Raw genomic sequence first — 25,822 nt, 5'->3', positions numbered from 1 at the left:
GGGACTGATAACAGTGCTCCCAGTAGGCACATGCAAGTACACCATATGAGGCATACAGGTTAACAGAACCAACATGGTGCTACACATGTAACCGTCACGCATACTGTGTACACAGCTCAATGTATGCTGCACCTGCACTACATGGTATGTCTGCTGCATGATGTCAGTACACAACCCACGTCACATACGCACCTGTCACCTGTCATACACAACCACTGCAACATACACATCACGCACTATGCGGACACAGGTATCACATACACCTCTCACTAACTTGTCCACCCTGTGCATCAGAATATATTTGCATAACCGTGCACCGATGGTGTGGATGACAGTGCTGATGCAGAGGCTTCATCATATGCACAGGGTGATATGTGTGCCAGGGGCATAGGCTGTACCAATGGATGACATCATGTGTGTGTGTAAGGGCCGGTGCATTTACTGGGCATGACTGTGCAGAATGCATGTGGATGTGGTGGAGCCCTACAGTTGTGTCTGCTGTGTGTGGGTATGTGTGTACACAGTTCAGCCATCTGTGATGCCTACACGGGTTGGCAGCCCCAGACTGTACAGTGCAGGTTGTACGGCTCACTGTGTCCGCTGCGCCACGTGACCCCGTGCCTGCCTGGGGTCGCACGGGCACTACCGGGCGGAGGTATGGAGTGGCCATTCTCCGATGACACATGTCCGCTGGAACCGTGTCCATGCTGGGACCGGCCAGGGCCACGTCCACGTGGCCTGCTGTGTCCTGGTGTGGTTGGTGTAGCACCAGCTGCACTGCTGTTGCTACCAGCACTGTGTGAGTGGGCATGAGAGGTGGCACGCACACGTCGACCTGCACTAGGTGGTGTTGCTGGCCTACGGCCACGTGTCCTACACCTCACCCCTACCAGGTGTTCCAGCACAGACAGCTCACGCTCGCGGATTGACATGCCTCGGTCAAGGATTCCAACCATCTCACCTAATCGCCTATCCAGAACATCAGCAAGCTGCTGTTGAGCATTCGCCAATGACTGGATGTTCTCATTTAGGGAATGGATTGCGGCCCTTTGCAGCCTCTGCCCTTCTTGGTTCTGCCATTCAGCACGTGCCTGTGCCGCCATTACAGTCTGGAACATGCGTCTGGTGATACCAGCTGCTGCACCCTGTACAGCAGGTGCATGTCTACCAGAGCTTCTCCTACGAGCAGCACCAGCCACATGCCTGTGTGGCACATCACCAGTCATTACACTGGCAAAATGGTGTGTACCCACACCTTCTGTAGCCACCACACATTCCTGCTCAATGCCAACAGATGCTGACTGTCCTTCCTCTATGGGCAACGATGATGTGGTATGTGTTGGCATCAGAACCGTGTGCGGAGATGAAGGGGACATAGGTGGGATGTTAACCAATGGCACAGCTTCTGCCCTTGACAACCCTGCCTGTGCCTCATGCATATGGTCATCACTGCTAGTATCTGTGGGGACACTAGCATCAGATGGACCGCAGGAGGGGAACGCACCTATACCACCTGTGAATACAAAGACATACTGTAAGATACATTACACACATGCAGACAAACACGCAGACACACACACACACACACACGCAGACACACACACAGACACACACACACAGACACACACACGCACGCACGCAGACACACACATGCAGAGACACACACACGCTGACACACACACGCAGACACACACACATGCAGACACATCATGCATGTGATATTGCAGATGGCATGCAGCATTCCCACACCAGAGCTCAGTGAATGCAGGCCAGACATTAATAGTGGTAGTATGCATACTGCCCTGGGGTGCACACTACATCAAGCAGGTGTCATTTCAGTAGGCATGCAGTACACACATTAATGGTAGTTTGCATGCATCACCATGATTCACCATGTGGCCACAGTCAGGTTAACAGTACACATGGCTGGCGTCACTTTGTCATGTACTCCGCCAACATGTGCGATAACATGTGGACATGTGACAATGGTGTCCCACCACATGCACCACATCAAACTGGATGTCACAGTGCAGTGTTATGTGTACAGGCTACAGATAGAATGCATGTGTAACAAAGATGTCTGTGCAGGTGTGGTTGGTGTGAGCTGTGTACATAGCTATACAGTGGGGAGTACAGGCACTGTGCCACTGCATGGCAGCAAGACACAGGTATGTTTCTGTGCGATGCGTAACATGGACGCATTGCATTGCCATGTCTGCAACACAGTCATGCTGTTCCACAGCACATATATGGTAGACATTGGTGGCACCTCCAGTGGCTGCAGACAGGCATTGTGGTTGTCTGGTGTACCACATCAGATGTACAGGTGGTCCACTACAGCTATGATCGCACTATGTGTGGACAAAGTGCAACGGTGACTACCCACTCCAGATTTACTGTGTGGCAACATGCCTGTGGGTATCACCCATGGCCATGTTTGACTGGGTCATGGACAATTGTGTGTGATGGGCATTGTGTACACATCCCTGTGGTGGCCCATGTGACATACACCCATACTAGTCTGAGGTGTCACAATCCCGAGGGCTATGCAGACAGTGTGGATGTCTGCTATGTCGGGCGTAGGTCATGTCATGGTTTGACAATGTTGCAGACAGAACACCACGTGCATGGGACATGTCATGTGCCATGTCACAACGTGTGCACACAATGCAGGGACATAGGTCACATTGGTAACACCTGTGTGCTGGCCAGATCACAGCTCACTATGTGGTACTGTGTGCATACCGCAAATGGCATTCCGATGCATACTACATATGCAGCCATTGTAGAACACCTCCACCATTGTATGCATAGCTGACTGCACATATCACACCGATGGGTTATGTGGTGTCATGCCGGTGTATACTAACGGTTGTATCTACTGTACATGGGTGGCGTGTGTCAGGTGGTGCAACCTGTATACCGTGACTGGAGCAGACCCAGGTGTGCATGTCATACCTGGCCACATGGCGAATATCTATACACTGTAACATGCCTGTTACTAGCAACAGTCACACCTGCGACTGACCCATGGCTGTGCGACCCACCAGAGGTACCTGTAGAGGGGCGACACAACAGTATACACATTATCCATTACTGTAGCCACAGTAAGCACTGTGCATGTCACATCATGTACCTGTGTGTTAGCATGTGTTATGCACATGTCTGCAAACACAACGTAGCATACTGTAGTATGCAGCTTGTGTGGCCATATACCTGGCATGTGTTGGTACATTATGTGGTGTACTGTGACACCCACACCTACGTCAGTTATCATACACACACGCAAGACTGACTTACCAGGCAGCCCCAGGCTCATTGGTTGGGAGACACCCACCTCCACGATGGCAGCGAGTGTTTCAGCATGATGTTCCCTGGGTGTCCCCAGACTGGCCAGGAGCTCCTCCGTGTGTGTGAGTGGGTGCTGGCTTGGTGGCCCACCACCTGTCCCACCTTGTTCTCTGACGATTGTGGCGGCACGCTATTTTGCGTGCCGTATTAGGTCTGTGCAGTGTCGGTGTATCTGCTGGTAGGTGCGGTTGTTGCCACCCATGTTGTTCACCCTTCTGCGCATATCCTGCCACAGGTCATCCCGCTGCTGTGCTTGCTGTGGAACATGGCTGAATAGCAGGTCATAGTTGTCATGGAGCAACGGTATAATTACGTCATCCTCCTGGCGGCTGAAGGCTGGCAGCCGGGAACGTGGCATTATCTGTAAGACATAATGATGGTGACAGGTCACATTTACACTGATGTACTGGCATACCGCTGGACATACATTGCTATGACATGTACGACATCTGCACAGTAATCTCTGCGATGCATCATGGCAGTGACACAGCTGACGTGTTGCCATCACACCATTAAGCAGTGGGTATCATATCATATCTGTGTGTCAACTCATCACACTGTACACACACCATGTTGATGGTAACATGCTGTGGACATGTGTACCTGCCTGCACCTGTGTTCATACCAGTTGGCACGTGTCCCAATGTGCACACAGTTCTACTGTTCACCTGGATGCTGTGTATATGTCACTAGGCATCACGTACGCAGCCATTATGAACGTCAGCGGTGGCACTGCACACATACACATGGACACCTGTACATGCATGTGTTGTGCCATGTACATCTACACAGCACTGTACGGGTGTTGGACAACCTGGCACGGCTCACCTGTATTGCACATGTGATACACATGGGACATTGTGTAACCATATGACATTAGCAGGAAGGTCATGCATAGCATGTGCGCCGCGTTGTACACACCAACACACAGCACCTGTGACACCACAGGGTGCATCAGTGCCACATTACTGCTCTGGACAGTTGATAGTGCAAGTGCCATTTGTCCATCGCACCATGTATGACTGTGATAGCACATGCAGCCTTGCTGGGCAGGGCTGCATGGTATGGCAGGGTATGTCACATACATGGCACAGGGATGTGTCCCACCTGGGGGGTACTGATATTGGCATGGTGGCTGTCCATTCCATATGTCATTGCTATGTGTATATGGACATTACACATGTCTATCATCAAGGTGTGGACAATGGCCTTCTGCAAGGTAGGCAGCATGCTGCTTGGTGGGGGTGTGTATGGTGCATGCTGGTATCGCACATCCATGCATACACATTACCCCTGACAGGTGCTATGTGCTGCGATATTGTTCAACACAGTGCTGTATGTGCCCACACACTGCTATCCCGTGCACATGGATGGTTGCCAGGCCTGACATGGGTACCACATATGTCTACATCCAGTGCCTGCTGCCACCCCCATGTCAGCTGGTGCACTACACAGCGCCATCCCTCCCACAGGGACCGTGGTGTTGGGCACAGCATAGGTATCCATGTATGGGGACAGGGATGTTCACATAGCAGGGGCACTGATGGTATCATCCATCGGACCATACACGTATGACGCACACCTCACACACACAGCCCATTCAGTATGTTGTTTGCAACACTGACACAGCTATACTGCTAGGCCAGGGACATTCCCAGACGTACATACACAGATGCGTGAACATCTGTCTGTGGCATGGGCTACAATAATGGTGGGGTTCAATACATAACGTGTTTGAGTGTGGCTGGCGGAGACGTTCTGTGCACATGTCTACACAGTAAGCCTGTTCTACAGTAGCCAGTGGTGATGTGCTGTGCACATGTCAATGCTGCACATTGTGTTGGTGTCTGTCTGTCCACAGGCCAGTGGTGGGACACACAGGGGTATTAGTGAACATATATGCATGCCACCCTGTACTGCTGTACTGCTAGCTTCTCGCGTGCTAATGTGTCATGGACATGCACACCTTACCCGAACAGGTGGTAGTGGGTTGCCACCCGTACCCATCTCCTCTTGTGGGTTGCTATGATCCAACACCCTCTTTGTATTGTATCTTCAGGCTATGCACCTGTGTGGGGCATGTGGGCATGCAATGCACTACTGCATACCTTTGCACCCATTGCAGAACATGTCACACAGGTACACTGGCAGCCATACACTTCACAGCTTGATGACGGTACAACACGTGTTGTACACACATAACACATATCCTGTGAGACATGGTCATATGTACAGGCATGTCCAACAGTCACGTACCACTGCTACCCCTACATGACGGATATGCAGTACATGTGGCGGTACAGCAACTGTCACATGTAGTCGTGCAATGCCCCCTACCTACATGGCGTGGTACTGCCTGTGGGGGATATGCGTCTGCATCCATGCTGTGGCCATAGCTGACAGTTGTACATCGATATGTGCAACATACCTCATTTGGTGTTCTCATGGGTGCATGTTCAACATGGCTCCGCATTGTTTGTGTCTGTCACACAGTCATTGTTGTACATGGTTTACATGCCAGCCATGGCTTACTGTGTGTGATTCCATGTACTTCATTGGGATACCAGCATTATACATTATAACAGCGTATTCCAGCCATCACATAGCCTTCCTAGATGACACTGTTAGCCAGCCAGTAGGAGGTGTTCCGCCATCTGTACATAGGTCACACAGTACGAGGGCAGCTGACTCCCATTCTGGGGACAGGGTTCTGACAGCTGTGGATGGGTGTGATGCTGTCGACAACCATGACTGCGCCTGATGGTCACATCTGGATGGGTAACATTCACAACACACACCTACCTTCACGTAGTAACACATCATCTACAACAATGGACATTCCTGCCAGAACAATGTGTGCAGTATGTCTGTATGACCACTGCAGGCACCACTGGTGGCCCCAGCATGGCAGCCAACAGCACCAGTGTATATCCCGTGGAACCATGGGTTACACCATTCACAACACACCTGTCTCAGATGACCCTGTTGTGGATCACAGTGCAGTTCCACACATCATGTTACACTAGGCATCATGCATTGATATGTTGCGGACGTCTGAACGGCTGTGCAACTCAACATATGCACACATGACACATCACCTGGTACAACATGTCTGTCATACAACATGTTATTGTGACCGCCCTGTGATGGCATTACACAGGCTACGTGTACTGGGACATGTGATGGCTCACCGGTATATTCACCCTCTGGGTGTGTGTCTAGCCAAGTGTACAGTAGGCAGTGGTCTGAACACAGGGACACTGTACATTGACCTACTCTGTCACTGCAACTGTTGACTATGCTCATACTGTACTTATACAGGCATGTGGTATCTGACCACTATGACAGTCCTGGTCGACCACACTGCTGTGGCACACATGACCTGCGGCCATCTGCCTGGGGTGTGGAGCACACATGTACATCTTCACATGCTATATTGCCTCTGTGGTGGTCTCACATGACTGTCTCCAGCAGGGCTGTAACAGGCAGGCACGGCATGGGGTCATGTGGGACAATGCTTGCACCTTCCACTGTGCTGCACAAAAGCAAGGCACACACACTAGTGCACCACTCACATTTATCTGCAGTGCCTGGGACCTGCCTCCATGCTCTGCACAGCGCACCTGCAAGTACAGATTGTACACGGATCATACCTCCCAGGCACATACCTGGACTGCAACACACACAGGTGAGGGGATCCCACATCAAACACTGTTTTGCACACATAATGGATATTTGCCAAACACAATGCATCGTAGGTGCTCCATGTTCAGATACCCATGTTTGTGACTGCTAGACACATTGTAACACGCAACAGAGCTTACACTGTACACCACAGGTTACATGCTGTCTGTGTTGTCATACTGTACATTGGGCCTCAGACAGCTGATACTGCCATGTGCTGACAGCAACCCACACTTCCCTAGAATGGACACCCATGTACCCACACATGCTTGAGGCATGCACTCCACCTTGCTGGGTGACACATTACACAACACATACCATACCTACACTACCCTCAGCATGCACGATACCTTCATGTGTCTGGTGTGTTAAACCTGGGGTTATCCCCCCTTTGGTAGATGAACATATATGCTTCACGGCCCTGCTAGCAACACCCTGGACACACACCCATCGCAGCATACATGGAACATGTGTTCTACAGCCAGTACTACTGACGTCTGCTGACAGGGGTTGTTAATGGCATGGCACCCCGGCAGATGGACAGTGTACATAACTATGCTGACACATACCACAGTGCACTTCCGTAGCATGTACGCAATGGTAGGGACCATGCTATTCCACACAGAGACATGGCGGTACTGGCCTTTTCACAGACGCCACGGTGGTGGTCATGTTCCATGCACATCTGCTGTATGGGCACATGTGCAGGCTGTTGCACGGTGGTGTATATTCACATGTGTGGGGTGCATCACTTGACAGCCATGGTGGGTCCTCGTGGTCCATCACATGCTCCAAGGCTAGCTACCTACACATAACTGCCGCACATTGCAGTGTGGGTCCTCAGGCAGTGTGGTGGTATGTCTGTGTTGTTTGGCTACATCCACATTCGATGTCACGTACAACAGTCACCCAGGCATTGCAGACTGAGATAATGTTGGCAACATGCCAGGCAATGGTGTACTTACCAACAATACACACTCTCACTCACTACAGGGTTGCAATCCATACATGGACATCATAGTGTCCCTGTGGACACATACATGGTACTGCCATGCACACGTTATGTCCTAAGACACTGTCCCAATGTCACCTTCCGATCTACCTAGCTGTTATGTCCCACCAACCTGTTTGGTATGTGTCTCCACACCAGCCCACTGAATTCACTGCTAGCCTGTTGTCGGACATTGTGTACCTTGACCGTCACACTGCCACATCTATCGTACTACACATGGGTGGCACTGCATTGCACGTGTGGGACTGCATTCGTACACCCATGACTGGACCATTCTGTATGGCACTGGGGCACATCCTCACAAACGTGCTTCACGCACTCATTGATGACCTCCATGCCTTTACTGGCACCCTTGTTGGGCTTCTGTGTGCCACAGCATGCCACATACACATGCTGGCCACCTGTCATACCATTGCATGGGTGGTTGGTGGTACAGAGGGCAACAGATCAGACATTGTCCTCACATTGCCCTTCAGCACCATTCCACGCTCTGGTATTGGCAACGCACACATCCACCTGCACATCATACCCTGTGTCTCAGGATGTTAGGCTATATGACTCCTGGACAGGACACACAGTGGTGCAAGCATATCATGCTACCTACTACATGTCAGGTACATATGGCATTACACAGTCCTCAGTCATGGGGCCCCTCATGTTCACTATTTGCTTACATACACAGCATGCTGTCACAGAGTACTGTCCATGCCTAGATATCCCACATCTACATACCTGGCACCATTATAGCTCCACCAGCTCATACTGATAACAACCGTATGGGTGTCGGTGTGGCAGATACATCATGTGGGTGTCATGGCATCAGGATGTATGACACATGGTGCATGCACATCACCTTTGCATAGCAACATTCATCCACTGAGTATCACATGGATACTGTCCCCGTACATGCATATCAAATTGTACATGGTTGCTGTACACACAAATGCCCCACATGGTGCTGTGTTTACCGTATGCCACTGTGGCATGGGTACACATCTGCAGGGCCACACCTATCTGTACTGTGTGTGATGCTGGTACATAGGTAGCCATTGTACCTGTGGCATACACACATCTACAAACGGGCAAGGTTACAATACCACATTCGTGGTGTACCTTCCACAATGGCTATGACTTTACATGGCACAGCATTGCCATGCCATGATGTGTACCAGGCTCAGACAGTTTACATATGTGGCTGACAGACGGAAAACACATCTGTACACATCTGCATACCACATACACAGGGGTGTCTTCTGCTCTGACATGGACCATGTCCTCCGCATTACTGATCCATGTAGTACTCATACATGGCAATTGCAGTGGGCAGTGTGAACGGACCACTCATGGATATGTGCACACATGCCACATTGCATGGGCTGGGCTTCTGTGTTACTTCCGCAGACACAACACACACCATGCTGTGGAACATAGGTCCTGTGCACATCCCACAGGGACACACAGTGGCACTGTTCATGTGATAGCTCCCTTGCTGTTTGAGTGACACGTAGTCATGGTACCACCACAGCAGCAGTACTGTGTAGACATGCAGTTGACACCCACCTCTGCTGTTCACTGGACACTACCATGGGGAGGTGACACTACTGTGTACACTGCACATGTGTTTACACATGGACCTGCCGGACTTCATTGTTGCCCACATTGCACCTGCTACAGATTGTTTGGCCATGGTTACTTGGTGTTCCTTCCATTTCAGATGGCTATTATGCTACTACTCTGTCCCATATCTACAGGCCATATGTATCCTGTTATTGTACATACCAATAGGCAATAACTCCGTTATGCATGATATGCCTGTGATACTGTGTATGATGTCTGTCATATCCACCATGACAGCTTTACATTACACATAGTTGACATAGTATCCCCTACTGCAAGGCATACGTGCACGTCGGGCGCACATTACGTATGACATCGACGGTATATGCCCATACACATGTGTGCTGTGACAATATACATACATGTCCTATCCCCTGCTATGGCACTTCCTTGTTGGACATCCACTGCCAGCATCGGCGTGTGGTGTGGCATTGTTCCCTGTTATGCCCCCCTGTGGCAGCCCTTGTGTTATCCCGGCTGTGTACATGATGTCCCACTGCTGTGCACACGGTGTCCACAGTCGTTGGTATTCTCAGCAGGACAGCACTACATAACCACCTTTCACCACTCTCTGCATTATGGACAAGTATCATTACTTACAAACACCATTCACATACAGTACAGCTTCGTCATACATATCATGCGTTACACACCCGTACATATCGTGGGTTCTACATACCTTGTCAGTGTTTCCTTCCATTTTTCGTTGCATGTATCGGTATTCTGATTTGTTACTCTATCCGTTGTGGAGTACTGTTTCGGTATGAGCATACGGTTTGAATATCCTGGGAGTCATCCTTATATCCATCGATACCTGCAACATGTGGGTTCATCACACCAATAGCTGTTCCTCAGTGTGTACTTGTGCGCATATCACCTGTGCATCTACTCCATTCGTACATTACGCATCGTAACTAGGGTATGGTTGCATTCCTCACCTGGGCGTTGGCTATTTGCCCTACCTTCATGGAGATGGTCTGTATTGTGTTATGTTATGTGTAACTGCAGCCGCTATGTGTGGCGACAGGTACATTTCGCAGTGGTGTTAGCCGTGGATTGTGTGTGTTGGGTATGGTATTATGTTTGACATGTGGGTGTCCTGTCTTGACGGCACCTGTTGATGGCGTTTTGCATTCGGATGCGTAACATAGCTGTTGTATTCCTTTAAACAATGGATGCAAGTATGCATCCGCTGTTGATAGTATTTCCCACGCGAGATGTTGCAGTTATGCAGCTGTCATTGACTGCCTGTATGTTTGTGCTGCTATTACGGCTTGTATCCCTTTGATATGTGCGATGGGGAATATCGGAGGTTGTAGGTGACGGATACGGGTTGTGGGCCTTGCATCTCTACATACACGGTATGCTTGTCTGTGTGCTCCATCCCTGCCTGGGGAGTTGACAGTTACTTGTCTGTTGTTCTGGGAGTGTAGGTTGTGTTGTTGTCATGCGGTGTTGGTATCGCCTGCGTGTGCTTCCTGCATGTATTCCTCCATCACATCGGTGGTATATCTGCGGTTGTTTGTACGTGACGACTATCCCTTGTCATTCTGTCCCAGATATTTACAGTCATTGTGGTCCTGTACTTGGGATGGCCTGTTTGTCAGTGGTTGCCACCTATTCAGGTGGCGATTGCTTGTTTGACACTTGTAGAACACACAGCGGTGTTTACGGGCCGACACGCCACGATCAGTACCGGGTAGCACATGCATTTCGCGGTACATACCTATTGCTGTGTAACTTTGCCGACGTATCGCTTTTGCAATTAGCATATCGGTGTCATACATACGGTCATGATTAGTACATACGTCCTTTCCATTTCATGTGGGGTATATTCCTGTGGTACATTCTGGGACATTTTCACTTTGCATCGTTATACGTCGCCACACACCTAGCCAGGGTGGGGCTCTCAGTACTACTTTGGGACTACTGGTGTACATACGCCTGTGGCTACTGTACTGTATGCCTACACATGTTATTCCACTCCGCCTCTCACATGGCACCAACATACACATTTTACAGTGGCACACACATTACACTCGCACAGCGAAACACACGGCACCCTCACCGCACACATACACATACTGCGGCAGTCACAGGGACGGTTGCACACAGTACCTGCATGGGCCGCATCACCAGCGGCAGTGTCTACCTCCCCCCTCATATCATCATAGTATTACCCGCGCATGTACTGTTACTGTACTGTGGCCTTATGCATTTCGGTATGTTGACCTTTCCATGGGTGGCAGTTTCCTCTTCTGTTAAACCTCCCGGATGCTCAGGTTGTCTTTCACTATGTATACTATGTACAGATATCGCGTGTTACTTCTCTGTCACCTTACATCCCTCTGATTCCCTGTCTTACCTGCTGTACTTATATGTATACGTGTACATGTATTTCTATATATGTAATTATATCTATCTACATATCTGTATATGCACATATCTACATGTCTATATGTATACACCTTGCGGCAAACATGGCAGCATACAGCAACGCCGTCTGCTGTAGGACCCGAGTACGGTTCAGGTGTTGGCATTCCATGCTCCGCTGGCTGTTGGGTGTACAGTGTTTGGGTGCTGCCTATGTTGGAGTCGCACATGGGGCCACCCATACGGTACACTTTATGGGTGGCCATGTTTGTGTGACGTCCATTTCACTGTGTGTGCAGGTAGGGAGGTGTCAGTCCATGGGGCCTACGCTGTCAGAGTATGTGCTATACGTTCCCTCTTTGCCAGGGCATAGGCATATTGGGTACACCTCCGTCTGCCTACTGGGGCTGGCACAGTGTGTTCATGGTCCTGAACACTCTGTGCCTGGACTGGCCTTGGCAGTTGTGGTGGGCTTTGTGGCCCTTCACCATTATGTCCCTGCAGCAGCTGCTTCCGCAGGATCATATTATGTAGCATGGCACATACTATGAATATGTGGGCACATGTGCCTGGAGAGTACTGCAGGGCTCCACCGGATGTATCCAAGCACCGGAACTGTGATTTCAGCATCCCAAACACACGCTCTATGATTATTCTGGTTTGTGCGTGTCCCTCATTATGGCGTTCTTGCATGTGTGTGTGTGCATTTCTGATGGAAGTCATCATCCACGGCTCCAGTGCATAGCCAGCATCCCCCACAAGGTGGCATTGTGGGATGTCCTCTGGCGAATACCTGGTACAGCTGTGAGGCATGCCAGATATGGGAGTCGTGGTAGCTTCCAGGGCTGCCAGCACACACATCCATGATAATGCCCTGCGCATTGCACACCCACCTGGCAATTGATGGAGGGAATCCCTTGCGGTTTATGTAGCGCCTACCCTGCTCCCCAGGTGGTGACTTGATTTGTATGTGCGCATAGTCTATCGCACCCAGTACCTCCGGTATTGTGCCACATGGTGGAAGTGGCGATATTGCTAGCCAACTCCTCCTGAGATTTGGGGAAGTATATATGCTCATTGGCATGTGGTAACATGGCATCCAGAAACTGGTGTAGTACCCTGGATGCTGATGCCTGTGAGATGCCCATTATATCCCCAGTTGGCCTTTGAAAGGTACCTGTGGCCAGTATTCGCAAGCTTACACATACCTTTGTGTCCACTGGGATGGGCTCCTCTGTTGTTTCTTGTTCTCAGGCGTGGCGGCACAGCTCCACTATTTGCTGTAACGTGTCCCTATCCACCCTGTAACGCTCTACTATCTCCAGGTCTTGTAGCCCATGGTAGGTTACCCTTGGTCTGAACACTCTCCTTCTCCTCTGCGGCCTCACGGTAGTTGTCGGCACCCTCCTCCACAACTCCGCCTGTCTCTAACACATGCTGATGGATCACGCCAATGCGCACCCAACATGTACATTTTAAAAGTTCCCCGTGTGTTTACACCTATGGTGCGGCGTTTGGGAATACACGGCTGTGTGTTGTGTGCATTCACACTTTATACTGTTGTGCTGTACAACCGGTGATGTCATAGGGTGTGTCTGTGCGGCCGTATCTGGGGATTATCTTCCGTGTTTTACCGTTGGCACTGCAACGCTGTTGCCTTTGGTGTTGCATTACTCTTGCCTGCAATGGATTAGCTTTCGACCTTACCTTACTGTTTCTGCACGTTGCACCTACTATTTCCTGGCATGCATCCTGCAGAGCCCTGTCATGTGTAGTTTCTGGGACATGGTATATCGTGCGTTTTGTGTGCTGCCGCCATTATGCTGCCTGTCTACTTGGCTCTGCTGCGTCAGGTCTTCACTCTTTGCAATCTGCTACCTCCCCTACTTTCTTTGCATTCATATGCCTCCCCTATCCCGTTTTGCATGTTTCTGCATGCAGAGTTGTCAGCTGCCACCGATTGGCCTTTGTGGGTTGATTACTGTTGATTGCTCATTACTATTCCAATTACAATGCTTCCGCATTTCCTCATATTCTCAACATCACCTTCCTGTATCCGATGTTATTTGCGGGGCAAGCGTCACATGACTGGGTTAAGGGAACATAGTCATCCTCGTGCACATGCACCTCTGCGTGCATTGTGTGCTCTCAGCTCAACTATTTCCCCACACGCCGGTCCTGCAGCTGTGATGTGCAATGTACAGCCCAGGTTTGCTGAGCTCCAATGTGCTTCCTCCTACAGTGGCACACCCCTCTGCAGGTGACATGTATTCCCTCTGAGCCACTCCTCGGTGTATTACCGCTGCGCCATTTGGTACAGCCTTACGCCGGCGGGGGTTTTGCGATTCAGTATTATCTGCCTCATTTGCATAGCATTGACTTTTAATTCATAGTTACTGCACCGAACACTGCCGCGACTCCTTGGCAACCCTTGCACCGTGGATGTGGCTTTCCATGCATACCATGGTGTGTTGTGGCTGTGAAGCTGATGTGTATTACACTGCTGTTTTATGACATTGTCATATTATTTCATTGTTTAGCACCTTCCGCAGACATGTCCTGGGGTTCTGCTGTGAGTTTCTGTGGACATACCATTTATGTTATTATTTACGTGTTGTGCATGTTTTCTTTTGACATTCTCTGTGTCTTTCACCATTGGCATATGGCAACAGTGTGATACCTGACGTTGACAGCCTTCCGTTACTCCTATGTTATGTTTGGGTAAATGTAAACCGTTTTTTTTGGTTTACATTGCCATGCCCTTATGCCATGCCTGCACCACTTCGTGCATCGCTATATGCCTTCATTTGCATGGTGCAACACCGCACATGGGGTCTTTAGAATACCTACGCCGGAGGCGGCGCAGATCTGGCGCACGCCGGTAGTGCACGTGGAATTGGATCGTACCTGAATCGCTCGGCGGCCATATTTGGTGTTGTAACGCCTACGCTATGCGTCCGCCTGGCGCAGCGTTCATGAATCCCGGGGCACATTTATTTTGTTTTATATTAAAAGTGTTTTTGGAGTTTTTTAAGTTTATTTTGTTTTTTTTTTGCCTGCTATTGGACTGCCAAGTGCCATGGTGTTTCTGCTGTTTGTTAAATAATGTATATAATATCCATAATTAGGACCTTTGTAGCTTTACATATGTTTTACAACATCTAGTGACATAATTACACATAACCACTGCCATTGTGCATTACTGACACCTATAGTGCCAAGGCTGTGGATGACTGCGCACTTCATAATTCTCTGTTATAGTACCATAGTATCTCCTATTGCACCATTATCCATTGGAATAAAAACACATACATAGCTTCATTAATTCATTCATTCCTCCTAAGAAAGTACACAGACATGTTTACTTAAGCTAAAAATGAATACTTGTTCGACTGCTTACATGTATGTTTTCAGTTATATGTGGATTGATTTCTTTTACAATAAAATGTCTAATATGTTTTTACAATTTCTGTACTTATCTGTTCTCTGCAGGACTTCTAATAAACACCTCCAGTACCTGTTTTCTAAAATGCACACCTGCTGACTGTAAGTTTGCCCTGTAAGGCAACCAGCCAGCCAGCCTGTCTCAATGTTGATGAATCATTGAGTCCAATCCTCAGAGGGTAAACATATATCTGTAAGTGTTGTCTTGGTTTAATTCACTCAAAGCATTTTTGGGAAAACATATTTCAAAACATGATATTAATGTCCATGCTGTGCATGTTTATGAATAACTGAGGTAGTCATCAAAGTCCTATGAATATGCTTGTAATCTACAATGCTCTGATAACATCAGCTGTCTGACAACAGAGTTTGTACAGCAGCACTTGTTTGTTTGAGAGCATAATGTGCTAATAGCTCAGCTTGTAAGGCAACAGACCAGAATGCTTACATTTTGGCATGCTGTGCGCTCAAATCCAGACAGGGAACACATACCTGAAACTGTTATTTTGTTTTAATCTACCTAAAGCATTTATTTATAGAAGAATATTCTACTTTTTGATATTAATATATATTTTGAGCATGGTTGCAAGAATTGCTATAAACATATTTGTAATATTTAACAGCAGAGTCAGTAAAACTTGCTAAAAGATTGGTCTATGTCAACAATTCTTTGGAAAATATTGTGTACTTTGTAAAAGTGTTGCCAAGGTCTGTATCATCACGAAATATTATGTTCAGTTCATTAACAACGTCAGCCTCATTTTCTGATGGAATCACATGACCAGACTAACAGTTTAAGTGTAGAACAGGGAAGATATATGTACTTTTTTAGTGATGCCCACTTTGGCAAGGAATATCTTGGCCCTCACACTTACATTACTGTTTCGCCAATGTACAGCAACTTGTATGGTTCTGTCCACAGCAGCTCTATGTTACATGACACTGTCCACTGTCTGGAATGGATGCTGTCCATTACTATTAAGGTTTCTGAACACAGTGCCAACAAGGAGGAAATTTTCACTCTTTAGCTAAATGAGCAACACATGTTCATATCATAAAAAGAAGTATTTTCACTGCATTCAAAACATGCTATTTCACCCAAGATGTCATAACTAAACAGGTAGCTCTCAAGTTTCGAGTTTGGATATTGATTGTGGTTGCAGATATGAAACACATCTCCTCCAGTCTGTTTAAAGATTATAACACTGTCAAACATGTATTGTGATTATCTAATGTTTGTTGGTCTTTTCCCAGTTAGGGGTCACCACAGTGGAACTCCGGTCCGCTAATGATTGGCAATCGATTTTTATGGTGCCGGGTTGCCAGCCCGACACCCAACCTTCAGCGAAGGCACGCCCATTTACACATGTATTTCGGAGGCCACTCAACCACGGGGCAGACATGCAGACTCTACACAGAAGGCACTCCAGGCGAGAATCGAACAGGAGAACCTCTTGCTGTAGCGCCGCGGATATTGTGATTATCTAATGTTCTTTAGAAATAACTGTTTAGGAATTGTGCTGAAAAGTGTATATTACTGTTATTTGATGAATATATCATTTTCACATTCTCTTTTCTGTTTTCAGGTCAGGAAAATATATGTTAAGGGAATGCAGGAGTATCCATCATGCTTCAGTAAATTAAGTGAAATCATCACATGATACCTGTGCTTATAACTGTGATTGAAATTTAAAATGTTGAACTTTCATGTATCAGTGAGTCTTTATTCTCAGCATACAGTTTTTGACTTGGAATCCACAACCTCAATAACAGTTGGGTTTCAGCCGGATATTTTGCATGCAACTCTAAGTGCTTTTATGCTGCTTTTGATGCATAGTTTGGCACACTTGTATGTAGGGTTGTGTTTTCCAGTGATTGTTGTGTATAGCCAGCCATTTCACTGAATGAATGGGGATCTGCTATGTCAGGGTTTGCATTGGTATTTTACTTCCTCCCAACACCTTGGATGTTTTTGTAGAAACACAGTTCTAGTGTAGGATTACTGTTGCTTATGCCAGATAGGCATTTGATTGTAGCAGTTCATATTTAGCACAACCAGCAGTCAACACTGCTATTGTAGCTGCCTCCAACAACTTGAGTGATTTTGAAGAAACACAGTTCTAGGCTATGTTTACTGACATTTGTGCATATAGACATTTGACTGCAGCAGTTTGTATTTGGCAAGCATATTCACAATGTCTTGATTTTTCAGGCTAGTGACTATTAATACTTTTTGGTAGATAATGCATACAGATGTACACATACAATACTGTTAGTACCAGATATATTAGATTCCCATATGTCACCAGCTGTGGTGACTGAACATATAACATTGTTTTTACTATTGTAGTAATTATATCAAGCTGTCTATCTCGGTTGTTTGTCATATGGATTGCGTATTGTCAACAATATTGTCACATCACATGCTTCTCATTTTAACAATGACACTTTGTGGCTGCTCATATAAATTATTAAAGACAGATAGTACAATCTCCTGGTTTGAGCATTCATACATTCTTACAAAGCTAATGACCTGGATGAGTTTGTCTAATCCAAAAGGACTGTTAAACAAAGAATACTGATGTTCTGTTTATGAAAAGGACATATAAGGCCATGCATTAATGGGGTACTTACATTTTGAACACATTATTATATGTCATTGGTGTGTGTATTAGTATCGACCTTGCTTTCATGTACATTCCATTTATACCACTGGCAGACTTACATACACATGCATTCCATTACACATTTGTTTGTGTTGTGTACACCTACTTGACATGTAGCAGCCTTTGTTGCTCTTCTGCAGTCCTTCTGTTTTGCACATTGCTTGGTTGTTTGCCTTTCATATACATGGTTATAGCTTTGTTTCTGTCCTCTAATGGGAGTTATCTAGCATTTTAGGCATGCACTGGCTCATTTGTGATGCTACTTGGTGTATGCCTGCACTGCTAATGGACTAACGGGATATTTGTTTATTTATCCAATGTGTACTGTGATCCCTATTTATTACCCTACAACACACATCTACCATGGGTCATACACATCCAGGTATGACTGTCACACTGTTTATGATATGCATAGATAAACATATTTTTCTGCATTTCACCATGGTTGGTATGCATCCCCACCCTACTGCCTGTATTTTATAGTGTGCTGTCTGTGTAATTTACCTGTCCTTACTGTTTTTTTTTTCCAACTTTTGTCTTTCTTGTGTTGTTCTAGCTGTTCTATGGGTATACCTGCTACTGCTGTGATGTCCTTATCTTCCTCTTTCCATGAGTTTTCCTTTCCTTCTATTCTTAACAAACAACAAAAAAATAGTCTTATTCAAAAAAAATAAATAAATAAAAAAGCTTTCCCATACCCCTCTGTCTTCCCCTCAGATTTTCCTATTCCAACATTTGTCTTGAGTGTCCATCTTCTTCAGCTATACCCCACATCTTCTTTTCTATCTCCTACCTTCCTTGGGTGTGTGCACAAGTCATTGCAGGTTTGAAGCATGATTTTAGTTAGTGGATGAATTACGGAAATATCCATTATTGTCTGTGACGTTTTTGGGTCTATTCCTGAAAATATATTTTATGAATGCTATGCTGTTTGCATTGGGATAGTTGACATCTTTTTTATCATAATGGATTCAGTTACATTCCTCAGTAGTCCTTAACCTTACTGGACAGATTATGTTACATATATGCTTATATAACTATCAGGATGCTTGAATTATCATCTTTCCATAACTTTGTTACTGTACACTGTGACTGGACAAATTTCTCATTGCTTACAGATTACTTGTGGATTTGTTTATTGTTCTGTTGGTACTGTGATACTTCATTGTGCACTGAGCTATTTTGAGTTTGTTGTAGTACATTTGCATATTACAGTATTATCCACAAGTTTCTGACTGATATCAGTGAAATGCATTGGTTTCTTCAACTTTTTCCGAGTCCGGCCCTGTAACTCAAACCTTACATTTAATTTTATTCAGCTTGAGATCATTGTATCTTTGTCTCTTCATTAGTTCTGTTAGTCTCTTATCACAATTTTCTTTGGCCTGACCCCATGCTATGTCATGTCAGTTATGTGATATAATTAAATACTATAGCTATATTACTAAGTATACAATACTGATGTAAGTAACTCTACCAAGTCTCTAAATAATCTCAGCAATAGCTTTCTGAAATACTTCAGGTCCTCATGACAGGCTAAGTTGAAGCCTTAAGATCTGTTCTTTCACAGTCATGAGATGAAAATTTCAAAGCATGGAACTCTCTTCAGCAAACTTAATTTACCAAAATATATACTAAGAAAAAAGTGCCAAGTACTTTGCTCCAAACATGGGAGAAAAATGACATCCTCATTTGTGTGAAATAGATAATGACCTTTGTTTATTGTTTTATTAAGCTCTAATGAATCTCTGTGATACAAATGCTACCTGGCTTCCCAGTAGAGAGATGCAGCTATACAGCCAAACTAGAGGCTAAGCTCTCTCAACCCAAGACTGGCTCAGACAGTCGAGAGGAGAAAGGAAATACTTGCATCACACCACCAGTCTTACATAGACCTATTAAACCAGCACTGGCAAAAAAACACACATAAATACATGGAAACATACTCGGAGGCTCTAAATAAAAATCTGCAAAACCAACAGAGACCTCCAAAGCAAACATCCAAGCAACCTCCACCCCCCAACACAAACCATGAAACATATACTTCACAAAACTAGTGTGCCATGCAATCACAGCCCTTAAGGCAAAATAACATACCCAACATACTAGTAATAGGTGACTCTATAGTCAGACACAGTGACGTCAGACTCACTAGGCTGAATAAGGAGAAGGTTACTGTTAGCTGCCTGTTAGGTGCCAGGATCCGCCACATAACACAAGCACTCAGGTCACTCCAGAACAAGTACAAATATGACTCTGTCATTGTCCATGTCGATGTGAATGACCTGAGCTGTACCTCCCTGGACTACATGAAAAGGGGCATGGAAGAGCTCTCTGATCATGTAGCCCAGGCTGGTATGACCCTGACTCTGAGTAGTATCCTGCCCTCACCAAGAATGATACTACAGTATTAAGAAAAAAATCTTGATTTCAACAATTGGCTAAGTTTCTGGTGTCATTCAAAGGGGATCTAGTGTCTGTCTGCCTGGGATGACATGCTCGACAAGCCACGCTGCTTTGCTAGAGACAGCTTGCACCTGTCTCCCTTAGGCTTTCGAATACTTGCCAAGGCTCTTGCCACCCCCATAGTGCTTTTTTTTAGGCTAGGCTCAAAAGACAAACCCACCGTCATAAATAGCACAAGTAATAAAAAACTGAGGGTAATGCTACTCAATGCCAGAAGTCTAAACCTCAAAATGCACGCACTCAAGGCACTCCTCAGTATGGAGAAAATTGATATATGTGCAGTAACAGAAACCTGGTTTAAGGCTCCAGAGAGCACCCCAGCACTACCAGGCTACAACTCATACCATACATTTCGGCCACAGAACCCAAACTGAAATACAAAACGTGGGGGCGTATCCATATTCATCAAGGATACACACACCTCTAGGTTAGTGGCACAGCATGATGCTTCAGAGATCATCCACATGCAACTAACAATGGGCAAAACTGCAATTCAAATTGTAGCTTGCTACAGATCACCCACCATGTCCCAGGACCCCCATTCCACATTTCTGGAAACACTGTGAAACATAAAGGTCCTACCAAACACCCTAATATTGAATGATTTCAATTACCCAAACATTAACTGGGAGAACTACTCAAGTACTAGCTCCCTTGCCTAACTTTTCCTAGAATTTATAAACTCAAACGCCCTGGTTCAACTTGTCAACACTCCCACCAGAGGTGATAACATATTGGACCTGGTCATTACCAACATGGGAGACCGGTGTTCCACACCAGAGGTCAACCCCTCGCTGGTTTGATCTGACCATAAACAAATCACTTTGGATATCCATATTCCGTCCCCACCCCAGACAAAAAAGCCACTGTGAAAAACTTTTCAAAAGCAAACTTCACATTACTTAAGACCGAGGTGGAAAGTTTCAAAGCCCCCATGATGAAGGATAACACTGTCCAAGCTGCAAAATCCTTTACTAATGCATTCTACAGTCAGCTACAAGAATGCATGGATTGTGCCATCCCAAGCAAAACCAAGACTCACTCCTCCAAGAAAAGGAAACCAATCTGGTGGACTCCTGACATAAACAAGCTATACAATAGAAGGAGGAAACTAGTACAGAAAAGAGTAAAATCACAAGAAGATAAGAAATCCCTGATCTGTATCAGCAAGAAACTACGATCCCTCATAAAATCATCCAAGGCGAGCTTCAAAAGAAAAATTGCCAAGGACTCCAAAGATAACCACAAGGCATTCTTTAGCTATGTCAAGAATCTAAGTGGCAATGCTCAGATCTGCTGGGAGTTAGTGCAGAATGGCACAAAATACACTGAACTGACTGATATCACCAACATCCTGGCAGACAGGTTCAGCGCAAACTTCACCCCCTCTAGCCTCCAAAAGGGCCCATAACCATACCAGAAGAATGTAGAGTTCCTGAAATCACAGACACTCAGGTTAAAACAGCCCTCTCCAAAGCCAAAAACACAGCATCAATGGGACCGGATGGTGTCCCAGGCTGCATCCTACACTAGCTCAAAGATGAACTAACCCCTCACCAAAACATACTGTTCAAACTCAGTCTCTCCACAGGCTACATAACCATAGAGTGGCGCACAGCAATGGTTAATCTGCTCCACAAAGGTGGAACCACAACAGACCCTGGAAACTATCCCCTATAAGCCTGACTTGCTTGGTCTGCAAGGCTATGGAGCGCATCATCATGGAACTCATTAACAGAGACATTGGGAACCTCCAAACACTGGACCCTACCCAGTTTGGCTTTGTTAAGGGCAGATCATGCCTCCTAAACCTGGTGGACTTCTTTGAGACAGCTACCAAGGCTATAGATGAGGGAAAGGTGGTACACACAGCCTACCTAGACTTCGCTAAGGCCTTTGACACCATTCCCCATTCTGGTATTATAGACAAGCTCACCAGCCTGAACATAAACCCCTACATCACAAGATGGGTTGCCAACTGGCTCACAGACAGAACTCACATGGTGAGAGTTGTGGGAGCTAGGTCCGACTCTAAACTGGTTACAAGTGACGTTCCCCAGGGCTCAGTCCTAGGACTCCTCCTGTTCAGCATATACTTCTCAGAGGTACAGGCAAGCACAGGAGGACTATGGCTGACCAAGTTGGCAGACGACTGCAAACTAGGGGCTATAATTGACTCTTCAGCTGACACAGGCATCCTTCAAAAGAGTCTCACTGAGATGGATACATGGTGTCAAAATCATGGCCTCAAGCTAAATGCCAAAAAGTGCATAGTCATCCCCTTTGGAAAAAATAAAGTACCCACAAACTACCACATAGTCGGTAGCCCCCTAAATACGGAAGACATAATAAGGGATCGGGGGACCCAAGTAGATAGTAATCTCACCTTTGATAATCACATTGCCAAAGTGATTAGAAAATCCTTCTACATGGCCGACCTAATCACAAAAGGGTTCACATCCAGATCAAAAGAGGTCATTGTGCCCCTCTACTCATCACTCATCAGACCCATCTTAGAGTACAATGCCCCATTTGGGATGTACCTTACAAGACACCTGCAACAGCTGGAATGACCACAGAAGTACCTCACCAAGAGGATCAACGGCCTCAAATAGATGCCCTATGCAGCTCGACTGAAGAAACTCCAGTTGTACTCAGTTGCATACCGCCTACTCAGAGGTGATCTCTGCCTGACATACAAGGCCATGTTCAACCCAGAATAGTTGGACATGCTCCACCTAAAGAAAACCTTATCCCCTCGAACCACACGCTCTAGGGATCTAAACCTCACCACAACAATAAATAGGACATGCAGGAGGGATAGATTCCTGTCCCAGAGACTTCCCATGCTTTGGAACAAGATCTCAATCTACATTAGGCAGAGCTCCTTGCTAACACTCTTCAAAACAATCCTTGATGAGTGTATGGGAAACAGAAAGTTTACCTCGGGGATCACTTCAGTGGCTCTGCTGGACAGAGGCACAGGGAACTAATCTAAGGGGGTGGCGAAAGCCAACACATTCTGGCTAGGCTTATAAATGCCTTTGGGCAGATAACCTAGTACCCACCTATGAACCTATGAACCTATGAAGTATGTTGTTAACCTCAGCCACTTTCTTAATCATACCCATACTCTCCAAGTAGTTCTGTTTGATCTTATTCCCATCAAAGCTACTGAACTTTCTTTTTTGTGTGCAGTACTGTTAATAATGCAGAATATGTGTGTTAATACTTTAAGCCTCTACTTACTAGTCCAAAACCAATGAATAGATCTATTTATCATGTAAGCAACCTCATCCAGACAAGTGTTCATACAAACTGTGTGTTCATGCTGTTGTTTTTTTACTACCAAGCCTCTGAAAAGTCATATGACCAGATGTCAAACATCATTTGTCATATTGACTATATTTGCCATATATTTGCCATTTGCCATATATTGGCAACAGTTAACATGATACCCTAACCCCATGTAGAAAATGGGATAAAGGGGGGTGATGGTGATGATGATGATGATGATTTGCCATACTGGCTACATGGAAAGGAAAGCTGAACTTTGTATCCTATTTTCACAAATAAGCACTTTGCAACCTTTTGGGTTTGCATAATAACATGATAACAGGAATATGTAAACAATTTGTTAAATAAAAATGAAATACATACAATTACATGTATGGTTTTGTTTTGTCCCTTTGAAATCTAGCATTTTAAGCACTGTTTCAGTATTTAGTCTAATCACAACAATTATGATAGTTTCTAGGTTTGCATCACTGAGTTTCATACTAGTTTCTGATTGTTTCCAATACTTTTCTTTTATATTGCTCACCATTTTCTTTTTGATCATTCTCAGCTTAAAATGGCATCCACAAGAATGGACCTTTGTCACCTTTTTCCATTATGTGCAATCATTTGACTGCAAGTTTTTTTTTTATTTTACACACTTTAGCAAAGTTATTTCTTTTTGTATGGGTTCTACAAACTTGATTTCTTACAGGGCATTTCTTTTTATAATATTTGTAACTTGTACATCGAGCAAAATGTATCAACAACATGTGTCTTCTTTTTCTTCTATTTCTTCTTCTACTAGGTAAAATATTAATGATTCATTGTACTGTTCAACAACCGTTTTAGGATTTTTCACCTGTCATGCAACATTGCACCCATTAAATTCTTGAGTGAACTTTTCCACTATATGAACTTATTATACTCACTCATTCTGCACATATCAATTCTACTATTTAATTTCATGTTTGAATCTCTCAGTAATGTGCCCCTCATTTGCACCTTTTGATACAGCATATGTTAATAATTCTATACTTTTTGGATTGATTATTTAATTCTGAGGAATAAGCATCAGTTGACTCAATGGCCTATGTTTCAGCTTGAATCAATTCATTGTGTACTGGTTACTAGACAAACTACAGTGTTACTCAACATTCAAATTTTCAAAATTATCTTGCAGGATCAATTCCTCCACTAAATTCAACCTTACACTTAAGATAACATTCACACTTACTGAGAGGAAGACCGGATGATGACATTTCTTTCAAGAGACCGCATTTTGACATTAACATAGCCTAAAGGATCTACACTAAACTCAGGCCAGCAACATGGAATCAGCTTCTTAAAGAAGTGCATTATCTAATAACATTGAATTGTTTGAAAGCTAAACTGAAGGGATATCTACTACAAGAAACTGCCTGTAATTACTTTCTCTAGACTAGATAAGTTGCAGTAGGTTTGTAGACTAACTGTAAATGGAATATTTACAGTTGCTATATATAGCAGTCACTCTACTAAGAGAAATCCATCCTAAAAATGCTATATTGTTCACTTCCTCATTGGTTGAAATATTGTGAATAGTGTTGTTTCTTGCTACCCCTTTTCTGTGTGTTTACTTTTGATATTCACTTTTATCATGTGATATAATTGTAATTTCAGTTTTGTAATATTTTCTTTTTATTATGTTATATACTTTGCCCCTCAGAAGCCCAAGTCATGGCTAGAAAAGTTTAGCTGTCCAGTCTGCTTACCTGTTTACCAAATTTCATATTCAATAAATCAATAAATAACCCATATGTTGGGGTTCTTATATCAACCAACTCTACAAAAAAGGAAGACTGTACAAGGTCTTTATATTAACCCTCCTTTGTACTATTATAAAAAAGGGCTTACATCAGGTGAGCAAAACCGTTAAATGGCACATTAAAAA

Source organism: Protopterus annectens, chromosome 6.part1 (genome assembly GCF_019279795.1).
Source record: "Protopterus annectens isolate FY-2018-M chromosome 6.part1, PAN1.0, whole genome shotgun sequence".
In the NCBI taxonomy this organism is placed as follows: Eukaryota; Metazoa; Chordata; order Ceratodontiformes; family Protopteridae; genus Protopterus; species Protopterus annectens.
This window is presented reverse-complemented; position numbering follows the sequence as displayed.